This window comes from Crocodylus porosus, unplaced genomic scaffold (genome assembly GCF_001723895.1).
Source record: "Crocodylus porosus isolate Cpor-Errol unplaced genomic scaffold, CroPor_comp1, whole genome shotgun sequence".
In the NCBI taxonomy this organism is placed as follows: Eukaryota; Metazoa; Chordata; order Crocodylia; family Crocodylidae; genus Crocodylus; species Crocodylus porosus.
The window spans coordinates 29,633,258-29,641,805 of NW_017728906.1; the positions used below are offsets into that span (position 1 = coordinate 29,633,258).

General features: G+C 39.1%; 1 long non-coding RNA gene across 1 annotated transcript in view; it reads right to left on the reverse strand.

The window, feature by feature from the left end:
- Positions 1-3,435: 3,435 nt before the first annotated feature.
- The window catches only part of LOC109305846, a 5,855-nt gene continuing 742 nt past the window's right edge, over positions 3,436-8,548 (reverse strand). The window contains exons 2-3 of the long non-coding RNA XR_002099732.1: positions 7,945-7,947; positions 3,436-3,446 (exon numbers count right to left, since the gene is read on the reverse strand). This is a non-coding gene — a long non-coding RNA (uncharacterized LOC109305846). The remainder of the gene's footprint in view (positions 3,447-7,944; positions 7,948-8,548) is intronic.

Sequence of the window (8,548 nt, forward strand, 5' to 3'; positions counted from 1 at the left end):
CCCTCTCTTGCAAAATCATAAGCAATAGCAAAGCCCCTAGTGAATTTTTGTGGCATGTCTGACTCTTCAGGTTCCTTCTATCCTTTTGGACGAAAGATAGAAAGCCTCTCCCTCTAATCTGATAGAAGCGCTGACAGATATGTATGTCCCTGCTCTAACTCATGGCACTTTGCATAAAGCACCATGAGATAGAGCAACCCCTCCCCGCCACCCAGGAGATGTTTGCCTGTTGTGTTGGGGGAAGGAGTGGGAATCAAATTAAGCCTTCCTGCCAGTCCGACAATTGGGACTGGGCTGATGCAGTCCTGCCTCCTGCCCCCCAGACAACTGGGGCTGTCTTCAAGAAGGGAGGGTGAAGGGGAGCTGCAGGCTAGGGTTTGCCCAGCCTGAACTGAAGGAGGAGGGGTGGGGGGCATGAGACAGAGGGGTTCCAATCCACCCGCACCCCTTCCAGTTCATGCCAGGCAAAACCCAGCCCACAGTTACTTTTCCCTCCCCCCACACTGCCTTTCCTGCAGACAGTACATGGGCAGGGCTGAGCTACATAAGCCTAGCCCCAGTTGCCCTGACAAACTGATCCTAGGGAACAGAAGTTCTCTAAGGTACTCCACTTTGGACCACCTTCATCTGATCCCTCATTATATCCGAGTTAATTTTTTGCGCTATTGGCCACTTCTATCACAGCACAACTGTAGAGTGCTTTCAGGGAACCAATCACATGACACATGTCACTTCTGTCAGCGCCCAAGTTCCAGTTTCCCTCAACTGCTCAATGCACACAGCTGTTCTACAGTTGTCACCAGAAGCAATAGGTGGAAGTATAAGGGACTGTCTTTACCCCTTTATTGTCACTTTTTGGTCCATTTGTTGCCCTGAGATTTAGTACCTGTGTGTTTTAAATGCCTGGTTTGAAAGAGATTTCCCTGTTCACAAGCCTCAGGCTGAGCCACTGGTTAACCCCAAAGTCACTTACTAAAAGTATACCTCTGTTATATGAATATTGTATTCAAAACATAGTTTAGCAGCATCAGAGAAATGCAGATATGCCTGTGAAAGGTGCTTTTAGCAATCTAAGTTATTGGAAATAGGTAGTAGAGACCATGTAATTACTAACTCACAGCAATTTACTCAAATCCTATAACCTGGAAGTATAAGATGTACTGGTTTCCTGCCAAGTGGTCAAGATAAGAGTTGCTGCAAAAGAAGAAACCAGCTCCTCAATGTGAAGTTATTTTCCAGAGCATCTTTTTAAAAGCAGATACCAGATAAGAATAACGCGAACAATTCTGTATTTTCCAGACCTAGAGTTGTCAGAGGGAAAGTACATCTGGCCAGCATGAAAGCTTCACCCTGTGGTTCTTTCTTGAATGTTAGATGTCCACAGCTGAAAGGTTGAAGGCCAAGGCCCACCTTCCCGCTCCCAGTGGGGTGGATGAGCTGGGCTTGTGGTTGCTCTCTGTCCATGGTGGCCTTGGGTTCCTCCCCTTGGGAGTCCTTTGCTGCTCTGAAATCCTTCCTTTTTATCTTCTGATGACTCTTAATTCCCAGGCATAATTGATTGGCTTCCTTGTCATCATCATATCTGTCCTGTCAACTAATTCCTTTTTTCCAACAAACCCATCACATGCACACATCTTAATTTTGTTATTTACCAGTCTTCCAATTTGGTTCAACAAAACTGGAAATCCCAAGGGCTCTGCAGTTGGGCACTGTGACCTGGCACCAATACTGCAAAGTACCTTATCTCTGTTTGAGTACGTTGTTCTTGTTATGAAACAGTGTAGCACACATCTTCAATTTCATAGCCAGTGTGTCTTCTGGCTTCAGATACAATGGACCTTGAAGGAAACTTTGTCACAAACAGGCTTCTAGAAATGAATTAATGCTTTCTGTTTCCTTGGGCCATTGTTCTAATGCAATCTACTTTACCTACAAACCAATTCCCAAAAGCAAATCATTAAATATAATTTTCTAGCTATCAGGAAAATGCAGGAATCTCTGCAAAATGTTAGTCAAATTGTCCCCCTTTCATATGAATAAAGCTGGCACAAAGTTAAAATAAATCACTGTACTCTTACCTTGTCAAATTTGGAATGGTCCTATCACATGGAAAGCCAGGTCTGAGTTTCAGGGATCAAGGTACCAACCAGAATTAGGAGGCAGGAGCAGAATCTAGGGATAAACTGGATCAGCAAGCCAGGAGATCAATTTGAGAGCAGGGTCAATGGGAGCAAAAGGCATACTTCTCTAATTTTCCACACATACCATGTTTTTGTAGCCTCTCCAGTACCACCTGGATATACAATGGATGCTGTTCAGGATCTTCCAAGAAGATTATTGTCCAGGGAAATGATAACAAATTGCTCCAAGAGGTCTAAGACATTTAATGAATCATTAATTAAATGTTTTAGTGATGAAACAGTTCATCATTAATAAAATGTTGGAATGTGACTGGGGCACTGACAAGCCTGAAGGGCATAAATAAATATTCAAAGTTCCTATATCAAGTCCAAAAGGTGGTTTTCCATTCATTGCCAGCCCTGATTTGCACCAGGTTATATGCTCTCTGAATGTTGAGCAGGGTGAATATACTAAGTGTTTTTTAATCTAGCAACAACTCTGGGATAAGATGCAGGGAGTACTGGTTCTAATGGTAACTTTGTTCAGAGTCCAATAATCTACACAAAGGCAGATGCTCTCATCCTTCTTTCTGATGGATTGGATGGGGGCTCTGTCAGGTGAAGTGACCTGCTGATGCAAGAATCAAGTTTTCTTGAAAGTGCTTTTGGAGCACTGCAAGTGCTGGCTATGACATAGCACAGAGATGCTAAACTGATGGGATCTTTGCCCCAGGCTGTAGATTGATGGGGTGAATGTAATCCAGTGTAGGGGAGGGCTTCTTCCTTCTTTTTCTCAGAGAAATCTACATAATCCTGATATTTTGGGGTAAGGCTGCATATGGCCTCAGAAGCCTGAGACTGCTTGGATCATAGGTTGGGTAACCATTCCAGGTTTCCAACAGTGCTGCTGGCAGCAGCAGCAACCAAAATTTACTTCCTGGCAAGGTTGTGATGAGTGAGAAAAGGAAACCCCAGAATCAAGTGGTAATGCAGGGAACAATTACCACAAAGCTGTAGCCTGAAAGGTGCAAAGTCTGTGTAACCATCCTTGTACTGAGAAGGGAACTTTTCAAAATGCATCCATCTTGGGAAGGCCAGTGAGACACTCTTGGGCATGCTCAATGGGTGGCTGGCAGCCATTTTGGGTGTACCTGAGGGTCCCTGAAGGCAGAGTTTAGAGGGAACTTTCTGTGAAGAGCAGCCCAGAGAGGACTGTTTGGAGAGAGCTCTCTGTAGGAACAGACAGAAGTAACAAATTGTGCCTGATCTGGCCCTTGAAAGTGCTCTACAGCTATGGCCAAACTCAAGCACACAGCTGCTGAATGCCTTAAAAGGGCCCAACACTTCAAAAATTTGAACCTTTATTACATGAAAGTTCAGAAGAAGGTTCCCTAAAGCAAAGTGCCTTCAGTAACTTCTGACTGTACTTGCTGGGAGCAGGGCTCAGTTGATACAGCCCAGCACTGCTCCCAGCACTATTTTCAGAAGGAGAGGGGAGGAGCAGAGGGAGCTTATTCTGGGGGGTTGCCCAGCCAGCATTGGAGGGTGGGGCAGGTACATTGTAGCCTCCCACCCCACACACTCTGAGGTACAGGTCTCCAATCCATTTGCAGTGCTCTTACAAATATATGGCAAAGTATCTAATACCAATGAATTTTGAATGTGTCATTTTTCATATTCAGCTTAGCAGATTTAAAATTTTCTAAACTCATACATATCACTGGACACAAGTACATGATCAGAACATTTGAATGATAAAAATTAAACCCAAATATTATTTTATGATGAATATTCTATCAACCAAAATTTGCAGAAATTAGTCTGTGAAAAATCTAAGCAATTCAAAAAAAGTTTTCATACAGCTTAAAAAAACAGAAACAAAAAAGCACTACCAAAGGTTTTTTTATTGAATGATTTCCCCCATTCATTAAAAAAAATCTCATTAGATATATTTAATGGGAATACAATAGAATTTGGATTGTCATATTTCTTTTAAAAAACACCTCCAATAGCCAAAGAATAAGACCGATAGGTAACAAAGCGTTTTCAAAAACAAGTAGACCATTTGTAAATGAGCTTAAGTAAAGTCCAGGCATAAACATATATTTTTAAATGAGAATACTCTTACTCAGGGCAAGGCATACACAGGCCCATGAAAGGCTCTGCTTCCAAGAAGCTATACGAGTATCTGCTCCACAGGAACATGAATGCTGATCTACATCATACACATCATACTATTTGAAGACGTTCAGTTGCAGTAGCTTCTACAACTTTGTTACCACAATCTGGCTTTCCTTCTCTCCCCTGAACATAGCAGCAGTGCTCTGCCTGGGAAAGTTCTGTGCCTTACAATGGACAATACTGAAGGTGCCAAGGAACAGATTTCACTACATCTGAACATGAGCTGCAGTATGGATGGCACCACTCCTTATGGACTAAGCCCGAGGTTTCCTCAGTACAGGTGATAAACAGATTAGTACAAGACAGCACGAGTTAGTAACTATTCTAGATTCTCCTTTTCTAAAGATAAAGAGGAAAAGGTAAGGAAGTCATGAGAACTGTACTTTTCTAACGTACAATTTGGTTTGGTTCCAGGGATGAGAATAAAGACAAGTTGGGGAGTAGCCAAGTAGCCATTTTCGCCAAAGCAGTTGATTCAACCCCACAGAGCAGGAAGACTATCTGTTTATCTATTGGACACAGTGAACATCACAGTCACCAATTCACATCAGAAGGAAACTTAATTCAATTATAATCAGGAGGTTGAAAATACTCAGCATTTTGCTTTATAAAAATGAACGCTGGAACAGGTAAAAGATAGACCTTTAAAGCTCAATACAACGGTACTTTTACGAGCCATAAAAACACAAAGGCAATTTATACTATTTTAGTAAAACAAATAGATGTACTTTATAACTTTATATATAGTATTACGGTAGTATCATATTTTTCCTAGCTACATAAATCATTTTTGTCTGTAAAATCTAGTGTCTTATAAAAAGTATGAATCTGGACTAAAATTTAAAAAAATCAGAATTGGTAAGGACTCGGGGGGGGGGGGGGGAGGGACACACACAGAGAAACTATTTCCCACTTAAGTTAAATTGAATCCCTCCAAACTCGACTTTTCCAATGAAAGCTATTTCCTTTTCAAGTAATTTAATTGCCTTTTCTGTCTTCAGAAATGTAGAGAAGCATATATGCTTTCTTTTGGGTATTACTTCAAATCTTCATTCTTTCCCCTTAGTTGATCACCACCTGCCTTACAGTATAACTGACTGTTTCTGTGTTTTACTGCTAAATTACTTCAAACAGATTATGTTATAATGAGATCTGCATGACAAACAGGGTATCTCCTTTATTAGCTTTTGTGGAAGCTTTGTTCATATGAAGACTGAAAGAGAACTCCAATTAATTAATATAAACACTGTCACATGTTTACATAATAAGGAACCTGAAGTTTCTTTGTGCAGATGGTGTGTCAAATATAATACATTTTTATTGTAAACTACCCTTTTGGGGTCATATGCAAGCAGTACTAATGCTGTTTAAGAGCTTAGGGTTTTTTATTAAAAACTCTTTATAACATGTACATTACTCTCGTAATGACTTGTTTGCCCATTTTCTTAAAATACTTCATAGAATAATAAAGCCCTTTTTGGTACTGAATCAATACAATATGGACCAGATAACTACTTATACATTTTGGGTCATATATTCAGCTGTCATAAATTGGTGTACTGGAGTCAGTGGAGCATTGCTGAATTTCAGCATCAATTGCTCTGGCCCACTGTTTTTAAAAGCACTGTTTTTAAGGATACACTCCTGCATAAGACTTACCCTTATGTATCATCCCAAGCATATTGAAATCAGAGTTAAGCACATATATACATCTTTCCAGAATCAGGGCTTTAGATCACATTGCTGGTCAGTCCAAATTAATTAATTTTGTTTCTTGGTTAAATGTTGTTTTCTTCAAGACTTTTCAAGACTTGCTTTCTTCGTCTTATTTCAGAGAAAAATACAGAGCTGTCAATTTCTACATTTTCAAAATGTATTTTACATTAAAATTCAATGACAAAAATACAGAGCAAGATGCATATATATTTTATCCTTCATTCTAGTCTCTTTTATCATTAGCTATGAAGTACTGTTAACAATAAGCAAATACTGCCATCTTCTGACTCCCACAGTAAAGCTGCTGAAATGAACACAGAACTTAGTTAGCCATGCGAATATGTGTTACAATATTTCCAGCAGGAAAACTCCTTTGCCACATCCCCCATGTTCTGGTGTCAGGGCCTAGCCAAGAATATTGCATCCACACTGCAGCACTGCAGTCTTGAATGGGAAAGCTTCCTTCATCATTTACAAATATAGTTTGCTCAGTCCCCTACTCTCCCCCAGAGGTACAATGTATACAAATACTAATCTGCCACATCATCCAGACTAATTCCATAGTAGTCACAACTATAAACTATACTTAGTCACTAGTTTAATAATACCCAAATCTATGAACTGCCTATTTCATATTCATGTTTACTCTAACACAAAAGCTGAGTATCTGATCTCCAGGAAAGAATATTTCAATGGCCATTCTACCTGTGTTGGGTTTGTCATTTTGATAGGCAATTTAAATCCAGCTGCCCAAACTAATTCAGGTAATCTGAACTCCAAATTATTCATCTAGCAGCACCTGTACTCATATAATATATACAGATATATACTCATATGTACCTGCAGAAAATACTCCATGTATATCTTAAATACCACCACCCCAAACTGCATTTAACTTGTGACTATTCCAGTCAAGATACCAAGAAACATGTAAGCCCAATGCTACACCATGTAGCTATTAACTTTTCCTACCACCATTTCTTTTGTTGCTGAGAATTACACACATTTCCATTTTTACATGGATGATTGTAACGAAACTGGTACTGCAGGTAGGGGTAAGGAAAATGGATAATATTTACAAGCTGCTTGGCTAAAAGAAAGCAGTGGCTAAAATGTTCCTTATTATAAATAAATGCAAGAAGACCCAAAGTTTAACAAAGGTGACTATATTTTTAGTTATAAGGATTCAGCATTGGATTTTGTGGGCCATGTTTTTGCTGCTACAGAAATGAATAAAGCAGGTTGCAGAATGATCTCACTCTTGTTTCATAAATTGGCACTTTAGTGCTTCAGGATTTCAGGGGCTGTGATTGTGGATGTTAGATGAGTACAAGGAGAGAAAAAGGTTTTGTTGACAGTTTGATAACTTAGCTTGCTTCCTAAAATACTACTTTGGTACCTAAGATATTTTTAAAGTCATTCAATTCAGTTATTAGCTTCAGCAAGTAAGTTTGGGACAAAATGAGCAAAAATAAATGCTTTATCTACCCAGAAGGTGATCTTTTCAGTTCCCAGATCAGGTCATACAGTTCTGCATTACACCTGTTTACACTTTACCTTGATGTAACATTCCTGAAATTCATTCATCTAATGTGTTCTGATTCTACTTGGCATGCTCACTTGCATGCTAACATAAACATAATTAAATAAAGATGATTTTATATTGCTTACAGACATTAAACCCATGTTAACGTGAATTATATACAAATTGTTGTATTTCTCCAGTAAAGTTGGTTGGAAAAATATTTAGTGGGATTCATCACTTGAAGCTTGAAATCTTCTTTTCAGGTTTCAGTTCTTTCATACCATCCAAACACTGATATTACTTTAAAATGATGACAAATATTAAATTAAATATCTCATTTTTAATGTCAATGTTATAGGTAAACCCAAGGTGGCAGAGGAGGGTCTGGTGGTATGGTTTCACCCCCTCTTTTCTGCCAAAAGGTCTGGTCTCAACTGCCAGACACATGAGCATTGAGACTGACAATTGATTTTCATGGAATTTAAGCATTAGTGGGAGTTACATATATGAATCTTTAACTGAGAAATGAGATTAAAAAAAGCAAAACAAAAAGTTCCTGATGGATAACGTGCATATTATGTCTTTTGGCATTACAAATTTACTAGACTGATTTTGGAGGAGTAGCTTTTACTAATAGTAAAAAAGATTCTTAAGGTTTGATACTGTTTTTTCCAACAAAATTGGTGACAGATCAACTCCAGTAGAACAGTATCAGGTCATTAGAAGGCATTTTTTTTCCTTAAAATTTATACCATGTTCAGAGCCTAAAGGTAAATTCCTGGCTAAGCCTTGTGTAATTCTCTTTATTGCTGTCCCTTGTGACTCCACTTCACATTTTCTCCCAACAAAAAAATTAGCATGCTACCTCCAATAGCCACTTGCTGTCTATACTTCCCTAATACCCATTCCCGCCCAAGCATCCATGGTATACATTTCACAGCAGAATTTGTCATTTATATAAGAAAAAAAATAGTTTGTCTAACCACAGATATAGTAGTGGTACAGG